This window comes from Rhinolophus sinicus, linkage group LG07 (genome assembly GCF_036562045.2).
Source record: "Rhinolophus sinicus isolate RSC01 linkage group LG07, ASM3656204v1, whole genome shotgun sequence".
Taxonomy (NCBI): domain Eukaryota; kingdom Metazoa; phylum Chordata; class Mammalia; order Chiroptera; family Rhinolophidae; genus Rhinolophus; species Rhinolophus sinicus.
In genome coordinates this window covers 26,216,180-26,234,596 of record NC_133757.1, presented here as the reverse complement: position 1 = coordinate 26,234,596, position 18,417 = coordinate 26,216,180, and the positions used below count along the sequence as shown (strand labels likewise).

The following is an 18,417-nucleotide window of genomic DNA, read 5'->3' as shown; positions in this document are numbered from 1 at the left end:
GAGGAGGATTCCTGACTCAGCCTTCATCCCTGGTGGCATCTGATCAGTCTGAGGAATGTAAATAAACACTTTGGGCAGAGAGGGCCTTCCTGGTTGCCCTGAAACGAGTCTTTTCTATTCAGCCAAACTTACTATACAGGAAAAGAGCTATTTATAGCATGGGTGAAAATTTGCTACTACATTCAGACACTTGAGCAAAGATACCTCTGTGTGTGTGTGTGTGTGTGTGTGTGTGCGTGCGTGCGCACGCACGCACGCGCGCGCCCAACTCTCAATGTGTGTACACCCAGCATGCTGCTGATGTTGGGCTATCCTAGGCCATTTCTGGCAGGAAGGGGAAAGAAGGAAAGGGGCGAATAAGAGACCACTTAGAAGCCAGGAGCAGGGGCTGTGTGTGGGGGGCAAAGCTGTGGGTGGCAGGATCAGGAGGCATCCATCTCCATGAAAAGAACCAAGTGCCACCTCTGCCACACCTTCATAGTGACTCTGATGGCAACGTCCCTGCACAAATACACACCCCTCATCCTCACGGGTTACCATGGGAGGTTCTGGAGACCAAGGAAGGGTAAAGGCAGGATCCAGCTTGTTTATCAAATGAGCAGTGCAGGCCCGAACAGAATCCAGGCAACATGCTGCGAGCCCGCCAGGGCACCCTTGGGTAGCGTCCGGAAGGGAGAAACTGCAGGAAAGCAATGGGCTGTAGCCCTGTGGGCGCAGCAGCCAACTCCCAGGCTCAGGGGACTTGGCAAAGCCACCTGGTGGAAAGGCAAGGGACCCAGAGACAGAAGTGGAGACGAGAGACCAATGAAGAGAAATAGGCAAAAGGGAATGAAGAGAAAAGAGAAGCTAAATGAGAGAAAAAGACAAAGAGAGGCAGACAAAAAGAGAGAGAGCGAGGCCAAGACCCACGAGATTGGGGGTGGGGCTCTGAGGCGGGAGGGGGGGGCATGTGGCTTTTCGCAGCTGTGAGAGGCGGCAGCAATCCATGTCGTGTCACACCTGACAGCCAGTAAAGGTGCAAATGAAAGAAAACACACTGTGGGAGCCTGCTGGGGCCCTCCGCTCTGGACACTGGGGCCTGCCATCCCAGGCCACTCTCTGACAGGACGGGTGGCCAGGGAATAACTTGCCCATGGCTAGAGGTGTCAGGCTCTGCTGATGAGTGTGAAGCCTGCCAGTGACCTGCCCGCGAGAACACGTCCTGTGGACTGGTCATTAGGCAGAGGTGGGACTAGAGTTCCAGCCACTGCAGCCTCTTCCTGTATGAATCAAATCCTGTGTGTGTTTGTGTGTGTCAGGCGGAGAGGGGGTCCCGTCCTCATGCATGGCTACGGAGGGAAGGCTTTTAAAGAGAGAAGAACCTGTAGGCTAGCTGTAGGCTAGGAGACAAGGCCCGTGGGGCCTGGCTGTCATCATAAAGGGGTGGGGGTCACTGGGGGATAGCGGTGTGCTGGGTGCATGGTTCATGCACTCTCTTGCACGCCACAAACCCAACAAATACTTTACATGTAAATTAAGAGCAGAGACTCTGGAGACACATTGTCCAAGCTTGAATCCTGGCTCTGTCTCTTACCATCTGGGTGACTCTGGAGCTACCATACTTTTATGTAAGAGAGAAACTCCTATATCTAGTTTAAGGCATCTTTTTTTTTTGTTTTAAAGTTTTCTGTTATTTAGAGCCAAACCCAATCCTCCCGATTGGCACAGAAATCAACTTTGAGTCCAACAGAGCAGCACAGCCCCCAGCACTACATCTGCAGAAACGTGTTGAAGACACTGGAGGGTCTGAGGGCTTTGACCGTGAACCTGACCACAGCGGAGAAGCAAAATCCTGAGATGAGGGGAACATGCCTCCTTCACACCCCAGACTCTCAGGGCAGGTAACAAGGGAAGAAGGCAGGACACAAACAAAAAGTGACGTTAAAATGAACATGAATGCCAGAGAAGCTGACAACTGCAAAGCCGAAGATTTTCAGAAGGTAAGAAAAACCACTTGGGAGAAGACTATTCCAGTGCTGAGACTGTCATTCACTTTGCAGAAAGACAGCTGGGTTACAACACTCCATAGGATCCTCTTTAATCCCATCTAGAAGAAAGGCCGTTGCCCCCAAAGCATGCCGATGTGTGGGAATAATTCTAGGCAGCAAGTTCCAGGTCTCGCGCAGGAGCTAGAATCTTCAGGACCATTGCCAGGCCCTAGGGAACCTTTGTGGGAATTAGAAAAAGGTGCCCCTTCTTCAAAACACTCTCATTTATTTGGAAATTGTCAAAAGAAATATACAAATTTACATCTATGATGTGAATGGTGTCCCTTAATGATGATACCCTTGCACAGTCCACAGCCTGCAAAACTGTACACGGTGACTTTGCATATCTGTCTGGTCCCACCACACATTCATCGACTGCGTGGCTCCAAAACGGGCTGGATACTATGCTCCTAAGGATGTCCCAGCCTTACTGAGTGATGATTACATGAGGCCATGTGGAACCTCATTAAGAAGACAGATTTCCACCCTACAAGAAGATACAATGTCAAGTTTGAGCACCTGGGTGAAATGACATACAGAAGGAAAATGCAGCTGCGTGGAGCAGGGGACAGCGACACCAAGACTGGAAGTTACCATATCTGTTGTCCACAGGCTGAGAGCACCAAGCACAGAGCCCAGGCAGAAATCAGCCTACTAAGAATTTGTGGACTGCATCAATGTACAGCAGAATGAATGGGGGCATGAGAATCTTTACATTTTAACATAATTAGTTAAAGTTATGTCATTTTATTGGTTTGTTTTTTCCCTTGGAGGGAAGGAAGAACTTTGATAATTTACGGAATTATTTTAAGTAAATAAATTCAAAAGAGTGTATCTCAATCAAATTATTCTAACCTTAATTACCTGCCCATGCCCCAACTGCCAAAAAAAAAAAAAAAAAAACCCCACCTAATTAAACTGCATCCATGTTTTCCAGCCAGGGCCCAACTATTGATGCTGTTCTTGCAAACCAACCCCTATTTCCTCTGGAAGGTCCCTCTTCTTGGGGCTCCCCAGGCCGTCCATACCCCGGTTGCCCCTTACATCATCTCATACCTACAGATGCCAACTCTGGGACGAGGAAGGAGAAATGAGCATGTCCCAGATGAAGGGAGAGGAGAGACTAACTCAAGTACCAGAGAGATTCTTAATGAGAAGAACTGGAGTTCACCTACCAACGCCGGTCAGTTCCTGAAACTAGGCCCTGGGGCAGAGGCGTGCCAGGGCAGCGTGGCAGGAAAAGAAGTAACAGCCATTCTTGCTGAAGCCACATTTGTGCTGGACACTGCCATGGACGTGAAGCCGACAGGGAAGAATGCTCTGGACCCTGATTCAGAGGCCTTTGTTTCCTGCACTCGCTGTGTGATCTTGGGTAAATCCCTCTGCTACTCTGGGTCTCAGTATCACCCTTACCTGCAAAACGAGGGCTCTGACCATCATTTCTAAAGCAATGCTTCTCAGGCTGTAATGCACACACAGTCCCCTGTGCGATTCTTACTAGGTGTTTGGGGTGGACCCAACAGTCTGCATTTCTGACAAGTCTGGTGCCTTGCCTCATTCCCAGCGGCCAAGCAGAGAAAGAATCCCTCGCCCTGAGTGGGGCTGGCAGCTGGCCCCTCTCCTGCCTCTACCCTGGCGCCTGTTAGAATTTCAGCGCAGCAGACAAAACAGCCAGCTGCGGACATAGCCCAGGGACCCAGCCAGCTGCCTTCTTCTTTTCCCTTTCCAAACAAATTTGAGATGTCATTTTTAAAAATATCATAGAACAGCTGAGAAAACAAGTCTTTCTTCCATATCCATCTCTGCTTCCCACCCCCACTCACCACTTGCCAGAAACTAGCCTTGATATTTTCCTGTCATCTTCCCCCGACCCCACACCATCACCCCTCCTCTGGCAAGGTCCCCCCAACTCCTCCTGCCCTCCCTGCTGCTCTCTAAGCTCACCTCTGGCAGAGCTGGCTTGCCAGGCTTATTTTTAACAGCTCAGATTGAAGCTGGGATCCCGCTGACATTTACACTCCCTCATCATTATCAGCTCGAAGCTTCCAGCAGCCAAGCTAAAAGGCTTGTAGGGTGGGAGGGGCCAGGAATGAAATGCCAGAGGCTTGCACTCCTGGCTCTTGCGGAACTGTCCCACCACCTGCCAGCAGCACAGCCCACCTGCCCCAGCTTGACCTGGTCGTGGGGGAGGCAGACACACCCTACCTCCCACCCAGCCAGCCCCTCACCCAGCCACCCACCTAGCACCCAGCAGCCAGTGATTTCTTGTTCCAGTGACCACATTTTCTCTCCCAGGAATCCGGACATGTGGTGTGACTTAGAAATGCATGGATGTGAAAAGACTCATAGAGGCAGAAAAATTAAATCCCATTTAGTTGTGTATTTAATGAGAGCCACCAACAAGCCCCTTCTGGGCATCTTTCTCCTCATTTCAGCAAATGTAAACCACCCAACCATTGCTCTGCCAAACTGACAGCCTTCCTGCCCCTCTCTTGAGTTCTGGAATATCCAAAGCCCCGTTCTCTCATCTCTAAATGTGGGATAGTCATTCGTCCTCACAGGGTAACGGGGAGGATGCAATGAGGAGAGGTAGCCAGGCTCCACGCCTGCACCACACCTTCCACAGCCATTCCTCTCCCCAAGGGGGCCCTCCTCGTCCTATACATCAGACATCAAACGCTACAACCACATCTCATCCTTTGAGCTACTGAACTGTTGAGCCTCAGAAAGAAGAGACTTGAGAACAAGGCGCGCCTTGAGGCTTCGCTGTCTCTGAAGAAGTTCATGGTCATGTTTTATGTCTGCTCTGCGAGGTCAGGGTTCACAGCAACGTATCTGATTCATTTTGAAACTCCAGTTGTAGAAGGACTTGGAGACCACTACATAATTTACTTCTGGGTCATAGAGACAATAATTTTTACAGAGAAGGCATTTCTGACTCAACGCACTAAAATGTCAGTTCATTAAGACGGTGGGGGTGGGGAGGGTTTAGAGGTGAGAATTAGGATTATGGTGGTGCTTCTATTAGGAGGAGAAATTTGCTGTTAAAAGTGTAGAAAGGACACCCACCATTTAAATTTCTTGTTTGTTTGTTTGTTTGTTTGTTTGTTTATCAAAGGCGTCTTGTTTCACCTATATGGATATTAATACAAAAGCAAACAATCTAATGTTTTTGATAATTGAGATCTTAAAAACAATTAAAAGCTCCATCCATCTCAAGGAGCTTCCTTCCAAGAAGTCTTCCCTGATTTACCCCACTCTGATCATTCACAATTACTTGGCAATCTTGCAGCACTTGTTTCTACAGTCTGGTCTGCAATCCACTGTACCTCAGGCAAACCATTAAATTTCGGAAGGCCTTCCCCAGTTCCCATTGGCCTAGTCCTTCTCTGCCATTCCCCATGAAGAGAGGGGACAAGCTGTGTTTGGCTTGTTCAAAGCACTGCCTTCCACTTCCCCCCACATACACACAGCTGCAATCACCAGCCTAATGATTTTGTTAATATTATCATTTTGATACTACCATTCCAAGTGAATCAGGAAGCCCAGTTTATAGTTCAATTTGCAAAATTCTGATACACTGCCAGCTATCAAGTGTCTGGCAAACCAGATAGCCTTGAACTGTCACAGCTGAAACCACTATTCCCCTTCCACATAAAAAACAGTGGCTGGATTGTGTAAGGGGTGTAACATGCACGCATGTACAAACCTTGCCCTTGCAAAGCTCACAGCCTAGCCCCAAGAAAACAGTAACAGTAAGGATCCTGGTGGTTATCCATCACATTTCATCTTCGTAAAAGCCCTACAGTTCACTGCCATTACTATCCTCACTTCATAGCTGGGGCAAGAGAGGCTTAGGGAGGCGGTAACTTGGACAAAGCCACACAGCTTGGAGGCAGAGGCTAGGTTTTCAATTCTGACATTCCAACTCCAGAACCTAAGTCATGTCAATGATGCCATGAGTACCACCTCAACACTGAGAGAGACGGACCCTGAGTGAGACAGGACCCTGAGAGAGAGACAGGACGATGGAGGGCAATTCAGAGAAAAGAATGGGCAGAAGTGGCCTGGGAGAGCATCGGGAAGTGATGCTTCTAGGGGGAGAGCAAGGATTCAAACAGGCAGAGGAAGAGCAACCAGATGGAGTAATGCCTTAGGAAGATGAGGCACGATACCCGGAAAGTATGGCTGGAAAGGGGAAAGGGCAGAGGAGGAGACGTGGAAACACTTGGGAAGCCACAGAAGACCTTAAAGCACTAGGTGGGGCTCCCAGTTGGGAGGACCTGGCTTCTCCCAGATGTGAAAAGTATCTGGGAGGAGGATCAACGGGGCCGTGAACATGAGCTCTGGAGCTCGCCCACCTGAGTGGCCTTGGGCAGGACACTTAGCCCCTTTTGTCCCCAGTTTCCTGAGCAGTGAAACAGGGAAATACTAGGTTGCCACGGAGGGCTGCTGAAGGACGGAATAAGCTGACGTGACCCAGAGTTTAGCACAGCGCCTTGCTCACAGTACCACCCCGTCGTCGTCAGCCGTTATAACTAATGACGGAAACACTGAAGCTGGCGGGGAGGTCCCGGGGGTGCTGTGACTGCACCTCCATCAGGCAACTGGGAGTGTGACACAGAGCTAAGGAGAGTTGTCACAGTGCGCAGTCTGGATTTGGGCGTCCCCATGGGAAAGGAAAGGCTGAACTCACGGGAAGGTCTGAGAACTCCCGATGGAGCTGATGGAGCGATCACACACATGGGCCACCCAGGACAGCAGGTTCAATGACGGCTAGGTGGGGCCGATGCCGCCTGGCAGTTCCCAAAAGCAAAAGTCGCACAAACGCAACGAGTCTAGAAGTTCTGGATCTGCTGTGCGTCTGGTTCTGGTGTCCATCTGTCTGTCTCCTTTGCCACTGGCTCAGTACAAGTCTACCCATTTCTGCCTCTGCCTGTGGCCTGGCCCTGGCCCCATGCCTGCACACTTACAGACATGTGTGTTACGTATACAGGGAGAGGGCGCTTCTAATGTTTTCCTTCATGTTTCCTTTTCAAGCCAACCCAGTTTGATGGTCCTTGGGCAGCTGCCCTGACCCAGAGGCAGGGAAAGGCAGTTCCAGAAGGAAGGGAAACTGGGAACTTCTTGCCGGGGGCGGGAGCCAGGCAGTGTCCCTGCAGCAGCATCTGTTGCCGTGAAGTGGAATTCATACATGGAAATCAGGAGAGAAGCAACCCAGGGCACCCCCGTCACGGCTCTGACAGAACTGACAGCTAATTAGAAAGCTCCATTTGAGCCTCACGTTGAAAAGCCATTTAATAATTAAATGTCTTATCTGTATTTAAATTCCTCTGACAATATATACTTAGAGTGTGGCCAGAGCACCAATTTTCTCACTTCCATCACCCTACCAGACACAATATTTGAATCCAGGCGCCTCGCCCATTGACAATAAGTGACATGATGTCATACGACTGGTGCTGGGAGTGTTCCTGCGTCAGTGGGACGCTTCCTTCCGGCTCTTGGACTGATACACACAGAGACTCTGACTCAGAAACATGCTTGACACGAATATGTCCCTTCCCAAGCCACTGAGCTGGGACCAGGAAGGCAAGGAGGGGTGGAGGGACCCTCGGCCAAGTGGGGTACAGGGAGGGGCAGTGGGAGCAGCTTGCCTGAGTGAAGCCAAAAGGGGTATAGTGTCTGTAGAACAAGAATAAAATGTTTAAAATAATAAAAAATACAATTAACAATAAAGTATTTATTAACTACCAAGAAGAAAAGTCATAATAAAAGTCAGTCTACTTTTCATGCACGGACAATTCTAAATAAAATACTGCTCCCTGCTAAGAAGGCAGCGCCTGCTGCCACCGCTTTCCCACATGGCTGCCTGAAAGTCGCAGGGCTCCCTGGCCTGTTCCAGAGGAAAGAGGAGGCCACAGACGAGAAACGGCTTTAGAGGGAGGAAAAGACAGGTGTGCTGCACATTTAAAGGGACAGACACAGGCTGGGTTTGGCCCCATGGGTATGCTCTACCCAGCCTGCAGGAGCAGGAAACAGTAGGGAGGTGACCTCTGCAGGGTTCAATGAGGCCAAACTCCATCCTGCTGGCAGCTGGGCCTGTAATGTCGCCACAGTCCCCAGGCGAGCTCTGTGGGCCATGCAGAGCTTTGGGGGAGGGTAAACCCCAAGGGAACACACAGAAGCATCCAAAAAGAGAGCAGATGCAGGTGGGAGGGAGTCATGGACATTCCAATTTGGGACACAGATGGAGCATCTGGAGAAAATAACAGGGGAGGCTTCCCGGGCACCCCCACTGTTTGGTTGGAGCTCTCCTACGACCCAACACGGCTTCTCTCTCATCCCCAGAACAGCCTCCAGAGAACACAAGGTTTCACTTCCATCTCCCCTTCTGGAAGTTTCTTTCACCATCCAAAGGAGCCAATGAAACCCCAGACAGGGAGTATACATTTGGAGGAATAGACCTGCAAGAGAATTTAAACATGACCTCATTCAACTCTCTCTTTGACAGATGTAAAGAGCCCAGAGAGGTCAAGTGAATTCCCCAGAGTCACCCAGCAGCTTAGCTGGTGCTCTTTCCATCCCCACCTGCCATGCTGCTGGGAAGAATTCTGGTATCACAGGGGTTTTGCCATCAGTAAGTTGTGGGTTCAGATCCTGCTCTCCTCTTACAGCTGTGCCATGTGGGATATATCACACATGCTTCCTTATCTCAGACAGCAGCCTGGACTGGCAGCTCATCTGACCACGGATGGCTAAAGCAGCACCAGACCTGCTTTGGAGGTGGATATGACTTTGTATTTCTGGGGTGCTTGAGTCACAACACGCCTTCAGTCACAGTCAATAAGGCCAAGTATCTCTCTGAGACGCAGTCTGGACCATTGGAAGTGGCCTGGACTATCATTAAATTCAGGAGCATGAAGGGTCTTGGAAAACAGTAACTGCACCCAGTGTAGCTGTGATCCTGCTCTCAAGGTGCTCTATTGGGTTCAACTACTAACTTACTATGGGTTCAAATGTTGCCTCTCCAAGTGTGGTCCATGGACCAGCAGGGTCCATGTCACCTGGAAGCTTGTTAGGAAAGCAGAAAATCAAGCCCCTCCTGGACCTACTGAATCAGGGTCTGCATTGGCACAAGACCCCACCCAAGTCACTCAGATGCACACGTTACAGCTTGGGAAGCACTGGCCTGGGGACACTCAAAGGTAATAACTTTGGAGACAGGCCGACACTCTGCACACCATCAGAGACCATCACAGTCTGTCCCTCTCAGAGTGTGTGCGACATGGTGCCACCATCGATCTGCTCTCACACAGGGGAGGATGGGGCAGCCAGGCTCAGCAACAGCTCAGGTCTAGAGAGGATCTGAATTTCAGAGGACGGCAAGCTCAGTGTGCTCCAGTGTGAGACGCCATGATGCAGCCAGCCACCAAGTTAGGAAACCTGCTCTGCACAGTGTCTGGAGAGTCCAGGCTCTGAGGTCCCACAGAACAGGCTCTGCATGCCTGCTCTTTGTTCACCAGCTCTGGGACCAGCTGCAAGTCCAGTAAGGTCTCGGGGACTCATATCCACATCTCCACTGTGACATAAAGATGTGAGGAGACCTTGAATGTAAACAGCTGGCACTGGCTTGGTACCTGGTAAGTGCTCTAGAAGTGCTCTAGAAGAGTAACAGCTATGATTGTAAACTGCGGGGAGACTGACGGCTTCTCCAAATATCCGAAGGGGGTAAACCTGGGCCAGGTGACCAGTGGCTGCAAGTCCCAGGACAGCAGGTTGGGCTAGTGCATGGAAGAACCATGGGCAGTGACTGTCCAACAGCAAACGCTCAGCAAGGGCGGGTGCAAGCATGGCATAAGGTGGGAGCTCAGGAATAGGGAGCAAGGCATTGGTGGGAGGGGCCTTAAGATGAAGAGTAAGGTCCTTTCCTCTCCTCACTTCTACTGCTCTAAGGCAGGGAGCCAGCCTTCCCCAAGATCCAAACAAGTATCTCCTGCTTCCTCTCTCCTTGTAGCAAAACAGACCAGGATGAAACTGCAGTGGAGTGAATGCCACAAACCTTCCGAAAGCCCCCAACACTCTTTCCGCCGACAGCAGCCTCCAAGCAACTCCCACCAGGTAACCAAAAAAGGAAGGCACCATTGGTCTCCTTAGTAACTACTTCCAAGGCCACTCAGTAATGATTTTAACAAGCTCACAGCTCTCTCCCCAAACTGCTTAATTTTTACAACAATCATATTCTTCTTTTTCTCCTCTAAACATTCATTTTAGCACATCTGAATAGAACACAGTGTGATTTCCAAACCCAGTTAGGCAGCGATTTCTTCACAAAGTGCAAACGCCTGGGATTAATGAACCCTCTGGGAATGAAGTTCTTCTAACAAAGACACCATTACAAACAAAGCTGAAAAAACCCTCCTAAGGCCCCTAAGTGTTTGTCACCCAGTCACAACTAATGAGGAGGGTGTACACAGTGCAGGTTATGTGTACAGCTCAGAGGCAGGCAGGCTCCCGCCATTCCTGGCTGCTAAAGGGAGGGAGGGAGAAGCCATGTGCGTATCTAGAAGAAAGGGCACAGTCAATGCAAAGGTCCTGAGGCAGGAGTTTGTGTGGTGTTCAAGGAAAAGCAAGGCGGTCAGGGTAGCGGGGGAGCTGGGGAGGGAGGACTGTGGAGGAGGGTACGAGCTTTGGATACCACTCTGAAGGAAGCGGGAAGCCATCCGAGGGTTCTGAATAGAAGAGCAACTTAGATTTAGAAGATGACGCACTTAAGGCACTAGTAACCTATTCTCTTGCACATAGTAAGTGTTCAATTAGCATTAGCTACTGTTACACATCACCCTTGAATTTCTGTCTGGTCACCCCACACACACAAGTACTCACACCACTCAAAGCTTTGCAATAACACCCCTCTACTTACTGAGGTGTCCCAGGCCCTTGATCTGAATTCAAGCCCCTCTGTAATAAGGCCCAGAGCACACTTCCAGCTACAACCCCAACACATGTGTCCAGCTACAGACTTGCTCTCCCTAAACATGCACATCTTCCCTCTTCTTGGCTTTCACCTGTGCAATTCAAGTTCTCCTAAAGGCCCACCCCTCTCCACATCTCCTCATGTTCTACCTAATGTTACACTTATCTCAAAGGCCACCTCCTCTATGATGGCTTCCCTGATGCATCCCCAGATATGTCATGTCTCCACCATGAACCGAGCATATCACACCACTCACGGACCTTCTCATTCTTGATGCTAGTCTCATGCCCCCACGGAACCCTGCCTCCGGCTCCTGCTACCACGGAATAGTGACCTACTGAGCAACTCTGCAGGGCTTAGCCGAGGCCGAGGTACTGAATAAGCCAGTATAAAATTCAGCAGAAAAACATGATAAAGGCACAGCCCCTGTTTGCCTCCATCTACTTAACAGAAACCTGAAGACTCAGCCAACCTGTGATTCAGGAGGTCCAGCCCATCCACGGGGCTGCTTAACTACAAATGGAAAGTTTTGCATGTTCCTGAACATACAAAACTTCACATAAAAAAATAATCGAATGACTGTCCAGTTCTCTCCACCAGTTAAGCCCAGGACTTTTTGCTCCACTGTGACCATGCATGCAAGTGAGTATTTCACAAGATAAAAACAAGGCCATGATAAAGAGGAGGCGGTTCAAAAACCCTGCCCAACACCACCAAAAATAACTAACTAAATAAATAAAAGCCCTAGCATGGTTGCATGGCCACATTCAAGCCTTGCTCTGGACAAAGGGCATCTTTCACACATCCAGGAGGCCCTGGAACAGCTACCAGGCAGGAACCATGACAAGGAATCTGAGGCTGTCCTTGCCAAGTGGGTGGTGGGGAGCGCTTCAGCCACGTCATAGAGGCTACCAGCAACCATGGTGTAAGGAGGGCAGGGGACATAAATCACCAACCCTGTCTTTACAGAAAATATATTAAAGAGTGCTGAACTCCCATACGGTTTTCCGAAGGAGGCAGAAGAGATAGATGCCAGCTCAAACAGGAGTCAGAATCTTCTAGATGACTGCCTAACTAGATGCAGATAAATCAGACCACAGAGAAGCCTCTGCAAGGTCCGAATTAAGGAACTCAAGCTGAAAGTGGGGCCAGGCCCCGTGAACTGTCGTTTCCTGGGTCTCTCAGGGAGGCTCAGCCTCCTGGTGGGATCCTAGATCCCAGTTATAACCCTAAGTTTTTGTTTGGGGATCTATCCCTCGCCCCCTCAGCTCTCGTGACCAGATGGAGATGACTCCACTCCCAGCTCCAGGGCTGCACCATCATTTCTCTGGCCTTGGTCGATTCAAGATGAGCACAGAATCTCATCAAAGCCAACATGTTGGTGTGAGACTTTGGGACAGAATCTGGTGGACTTGGAGCTCAGCGGATATTGGCTGGAGCTGCTGGAGCCACAGAAACATGAATAGAGAAAGTGCTGAAAACTGGGCCGATGTGGAAGAGATTAGGGGAGGGAGGGAGGAAGGGAGAGAGGGAGACAAAGAGAGGATGGATGGATGGATGGATGGATGGATGGATGGATGGATGGATGGATGGATGGATGGATCTGGGCGTTGGTATCATCAATTGAGCCTCTGAGATCAGGTTTCATCTGATTGAAACTCAGGTCTGTCTGACCCCAAAGGAGGGAAGGAAGTTAACAGGTATTGAGTGTTTATTGCTGGACATAGTACAAATGTTACTACGTTTAATCCCTACAATAACCCTGTGAGGTAGGCTTTATTCCCCCCTTATCTTTATTTATAAATAAGGAAACTGAAGTTGAAGACGTTTTGTAACTGGCCCAGGTCAGCCCATTCACAAGTGGTGAAACCACAGCCAAGGGTCCCCCCAAGGCTCTGATCTTTGTGTTGAGCCCCTCCAACTCAGGGCAAATAGGCCAGAGCTCCAGAAAGGGCTGTGCCCCAAAGGAGTTCACATTTTGATAACTGAGCCGGAGGAGGGCTGCCAGTGAAACATCTGCTCAAGGGACTAACAGGCATAATGCTCTTTGGGAGAGAAATGCCACGTCTGCTGGGACACGCTTCAGAAAGATGTCTCAGAGCTGCAGAAAGCAGCCGAGGAGGAGCTGATAAATGTCATCCTGGGTAATCCATACAGAGAGGGAGACAATCTACACTTTTTGAACAGTAGGGACTCTGAGCCGTCAGTTATAATGCAAGAAGGAGCCCCGACAGTCCTCCAGGGTGATTGCCAAGGACACAGGCCCAAAGCCAGAAAAGGCACAAGGGCTGACAACATCAAGAAGGTGTCAGAAAGAAAAGACAAAGCATGTCACACTGGGGAGAAAGTACCTGCTGCTTCTGGAGATGTGCTTACCTGCCCGTGGGCTCACACCGTGAGGGTGAAAGAAATGCCAATGGCCATGTGTTTTGACGACACTAATGCTGTAAAATGTGAAGCAGTGGTATTATTTTAACTCTATGCTCAGCTTGTGAAGACTCAATCACTTCTGTTAAAAATGAAGCCCTGGTTTCTCCCCAGGAAGGACAGGGCAGCCTGCCCAGGATGTTGTCTATCCCTGGTCTCCCTTCCCTCTGGGTGCCTCACATCCTAACTGTAACACAGCCTCCAAGGTCAGCTGATTCCCCTTGACAGGTAAGCCCATTTGGTCATGGACCAGTTCCCGTCACTCTTCACTGCCCAAAGAGGAATAATCTAACACAGCACAAAATACTAAAGGAAACAAAGGAAATAGCAAGGAAACGCGCGTAAGTAGCCTCCTCCAAGGTCTGGCTAGGAAAGCTCAGGCTCCCCACCCTGCTAAGGCCCCCCACAAAGCCTGAAAGACCCTGCCCCACCCCGTATGCTGCCATGCCAACTAAGAGTGAGGTGGGCTGGTGGAGGCAGGGAGCCAGGTGGTAAGGCTAGCACTTGGGATAAAGCAGGAGCCAGGCTGGGGGCAGGGAGGTGACAGCCCACTGCAGAGGGGGCCTTTCCCGCCCTATCCACACTCCAGGCCCGTCTCACCCACACAGAAGAGGGGTCACTAGCATGAGGCCACTGTGTGAGGACAGATCAAAGGGTAAGCCTCTGATCTAGGAGCAACAAGAATCCTACTTGAAGCCAGGTCTTTCCTGCCTCAGGGCACTGCCCTCCTCCCCCATCTACCCAGGAGACAAGTCCTCTGTGCCTCCCACCCTTCTCCTCTCTCCACCCACCCCTGCCCCTCCACAAGCAGAGTTGGTCGTGCCCTTCCCTGAGGCTACACCAGCACCCTGTAGGTACCTATGTGAAACACCTTCTAGAAAGAACGAAGCAGAGGAGGGAGGGTTAAGAGAGTGGGCTCTCCTTGGCTGCCTGGGCTCACATCCCAGCTGTGCCACTTACTTTGTCACTTTAACCAAGTCACTTAACCTCCCTCTGCCTCAGTTTTCTCACCTATAAAGTGGAGAGAACAATGGTGCTGCAGGTTAAAAAAGATCGTTCATGGAAAGCATCTGGCCCAGGGCCTGGCTCATGCAATAAACGTAAGTGTTCACATTTTTAACTTGTCCTTTTCCTCCATGGGATGGAGAGTGCATCAGGGGCCTAGGGTTTATGTCACCCAGCACACACCCAAATCCACCTTCCCAGTGGCAACATGGAAAAACCGCCCCACAGGGTCATCATGAAAGGTCCGCAATGAAGTATTGGATACAAGTGATGGCTAAGAGTCCCGCTCTGTACTCCACGGTCCTGGGTTCGAGTGTGAGTCCAGCGTCAAGGTGCAGTGACTACGGACAAGTCTCTTTACTTATCTGAGCGTGTTTCCTCATCTGTAAACCTGGCATTAAAATGACACCCTCAAAGGGTTATTGTAAGGAGTAAATGAGAGGCTATTTGCAAGGAACTTAGCACAGTAGCTGGCACATGATAAGTCTACATAAATGTAGTAGGTTCTGCCATTTTCCGTAATAATAATGCCGGCATTCCTATCAGTAATGAACACTGAGTACCCTAGGCCATTTGCAGCCACAGCTGCTCTCTCAAGAGGTACCTTAAAGGAAGAAAGCAGAACAGGACTGCCTCTGAGATGCTGGGGGAGGAGAAGTGCTTCCCTCCTCAGGGCTCCCATCAGAAGAAGGTTCTAGAAACACTCTGGCAGAGACCCTTCCCAGCCCCTGCTGCTTTCTGCATCTCTTTTCTCTCTAACGCTGCTGTATTCCCGCCTCACACTGTTAGCCTTGTCACCCAGAGAGGAAGGCATGAAAGCATGTAGCTTGGAAATTAACATTTCAAAGTCCATCCTGGAGGAGGGCTGCCTTGAGCTTCCTGACTGGCATGTGCGGGAGCCCCAGCACAGAGGAGGGCCGAGGGCGGATCTGGCGTGTGCAATCTGCGCAGCTTTTGTGCCTGCTCAGTCGTCTCTCATTTTCCTTCTGTGGCACATTAAAGAGAAGCACCGCCAACAAACCTGTGCCAGCCAGGCTGAGCCAACGTTCAAACACAGCGCTGTCCACCCTGCTCAGGAAGGGATGGAGAAACCTTTGGCCTCCTCTCCTCTCGCAGCCCTCCGTCAGACTGGACAGGCCAGAATTTGAAAGAAGAGAACATTGTATTCAGCCCAGTTGATTCAGATACCCATCCAAGTAGCCATTAGGTCAGACAGGGACTGACTTCCCAGGCCGGCCCAAACGAAGCACAGAAACGCATCAGTAGTTTATTCATGGGTCCACTGTTCATCCAACAACCACGGCAATGAGATTTTACTTGTGAATTATTTGTTGGTTCGTTCTCTGCCTGTCGGAATCACACCTGGAGAGAGTGCATGGGGACAATTCCATCACCCACAACCATACCCAGGTGCCAGCCAGCCCCTCATTCGGTGCACAAACAGTCATGGTGACAGAGACGCTCCTGAGCGCCTTGAGAACAGTACAGGAGGGACGTGGAAGGTCAGACTGGTGTAACCATTTTGTAAAACAATTTGCTACAGGCAAAGCTGACAACATTCGTGCCCATGACCTAGATATCCCACTCCTAGGCATTTGCCTAAGAAACTCTCCCCCACGTACACCCAGAAGCACATGTAAGGAGGTTCTGAGCAGCACAGTTTGCAGCTGAAAAACCTGGACATGATCCAAATATACACCAGCAAGAAATGGATACATTGTGGGAATTCCATCCAATGGTGAAAATGCGTGAGCCACAGCCACCCACATCATCATGGACAAATTTCAGAAACAGAATGCTGAGTTGAAAAAAAAAGAAAAAACCATATTGCAGAAGAATGTACACAGTTTGGTTCCTTTTATAAAAAGTTAGAGAATAAGCAAAAACTTCAATTAACATTTACATATACCTATACATGTAGTAATACTACAAAGAAAATCAAGGAAATTACAAGCACAAATCAGTGCAGTGGTTCCCTCTGTTGCTGAGGTGGGGGCGTCGGTGAATGGCACCAGGGAGGGATAGGGGGGCCTTCCAACAGCACTGTAATGCTCTTTTGCTTAAATTAGGTGGTGAATTCATGGATACTCACTTTATTATCATGCTGTGCCACTAGCATAGACATCATTTATAATACCTTTTAAATATTCTTTTGTATTATCAAAAATTCACTTTAAAAACCTGTGTTCCAAAAGAGGGTTGACAATCATATTGGCAGGGATATCGGAAGGCAAAAAGAGGCTGGAACTCTGGGAAATGCTGAAGCCAACCTGGACAGCCACTAATGCCCTGCCAGCTGAGAGTTCAGATTATTAAAAACCACAGAGACAAATGAACAATAATAAAAGTTGAATTTCCTAAGTGCCCATCATGTCATCAACACACACTAGATTCTTTACATAGATTACTCTAATTCTTAATCTGTGCAAGGTGGGTGTCACTATCGTCATAGACAACACGGCTCCGAGAGGGGAAGTGACAAGGCCAGTCATCATGCTGGTCCTGCCGCTGAGTGAGAAACCAAATGCACCCCGTCTGTCCACCGGCAAAGACGGCATCTTTCCACGATGCCAAGCAGCCTCTCAAATATTTATAGACATACATGGTGAATGAACCAAAGCGCAATTCAATCCAATGCATATTTATAAATATTTATAACCAAATGTTTTGCTTTGATAAGGCCTATTCTCCGAAGTGCCTGGCGTCAGACAAACAGGGCCTTTTCTGTGGGAGCAGACTGCCGCTCACCTGGGAATGTTCGCTCGTTTCCATCAGCACACACTTATGTCTGCACTCACATCTGGATGCAGATGGCCCATCGCCCCATTACTCATCGTCATCAACTTAACACACCATGAAAATAAGACTGGGCACTCAGGGACCTCAGGGTGCTATGTTTGTGAGGGAATTTGTGCTTTTCTGCTGCCTAAAATCTGCCATAGGCTCCCCACCACTTTCGGGATGAAATCCAAACACCTCAGCAGAATGACACGTCCTGGCTGAATTCTCGGAGCTCACATCTTCCCACTCACTGCTCACACCCCCACCCTGACCAAAAGGCTTGCCTTCACCGGGAGGTTCTCAGACACATCGTGCTCCCTCCCGCCGCCTGCCCTTGCACGGGCTGTTCCTTCTGCCTTTCCCCTCTTCACTTCTCTCCTGGCCTGGCTCATGCCTACTGCACCCTCAGTGGTACCGCCTCCTCCAAAGAGGTCCCGAAGCCTCACTGCTGGGCTCCGGTAACTCCCGCACAAACTGCCCCTGTTCCTCATCCCACCACACCAGCTCTGCATTATCCTGTGTATCCGCCGCCCAGACCCTAAGCTCCTCTTTCTGCATCCCCAGCCTGTAGGCTGGCTAGACCGTTGCTATGAATAAATGCATGTTATCACCTGAGCCTCATGTCCCAGGGCCACACTAGACAAGGGTGGGCTGGGCCAGACAGTCCACGTTAATGTGCGTGCACCAGCCTCCACTGAGCCTTAACAGTATCATCTGACTTAATCCTCACAACCATCCCAGGAGGCACTACTACCCCCATTTCACAGATGAGGAAACTGAGCTTTAGGAAAGCCCAGTGACAGGAACAAAACCACGTAGCCTGTCACCCAGGCCTGTCAGACTCCAAAGCCTATGATCTTTGATTAAGTCTTTTGAATAAACAATTGAATGCTCTCAGAATCTGGAAATCAGAGGATGTTAGACCTGAAAAGCATCCTGGGAAGGAAGCGATAACTTTTGTGGTAGTTTTTGTGGCCCTGAGAGGTTGTTGTTGTTTTTTTAAATCATCTACAAAGATGCACTAATGACAACACCTTAGATTTTGTACAGCACTTTGTGATTTCACAGGATTTTTCCATCTAAATCAGGTTTTCTGGACATTTTCCTTTGAGGACTTTTAAGGTAGACTTTATGGGTTGTCCCAAGGGTGGCCTGACCTGGTACAAAGACCTGCCCACACACATATGACGAGTTTCACTA

General features: G+C 49.7%; 1 protein-coding gene across 1 annotated transcript in view; it reads right to left on the bottom strand.

The window, feature by feature from the left end:
• SLIT1 (slit guidance ligand 1) overlaps positions 1–18,417 on the bottom strand; it is a 155,572-nt gene that overhangs the window by 71,685 nt on the left and 65,470 nt on the right. The window lies entirely within an intron of this gene.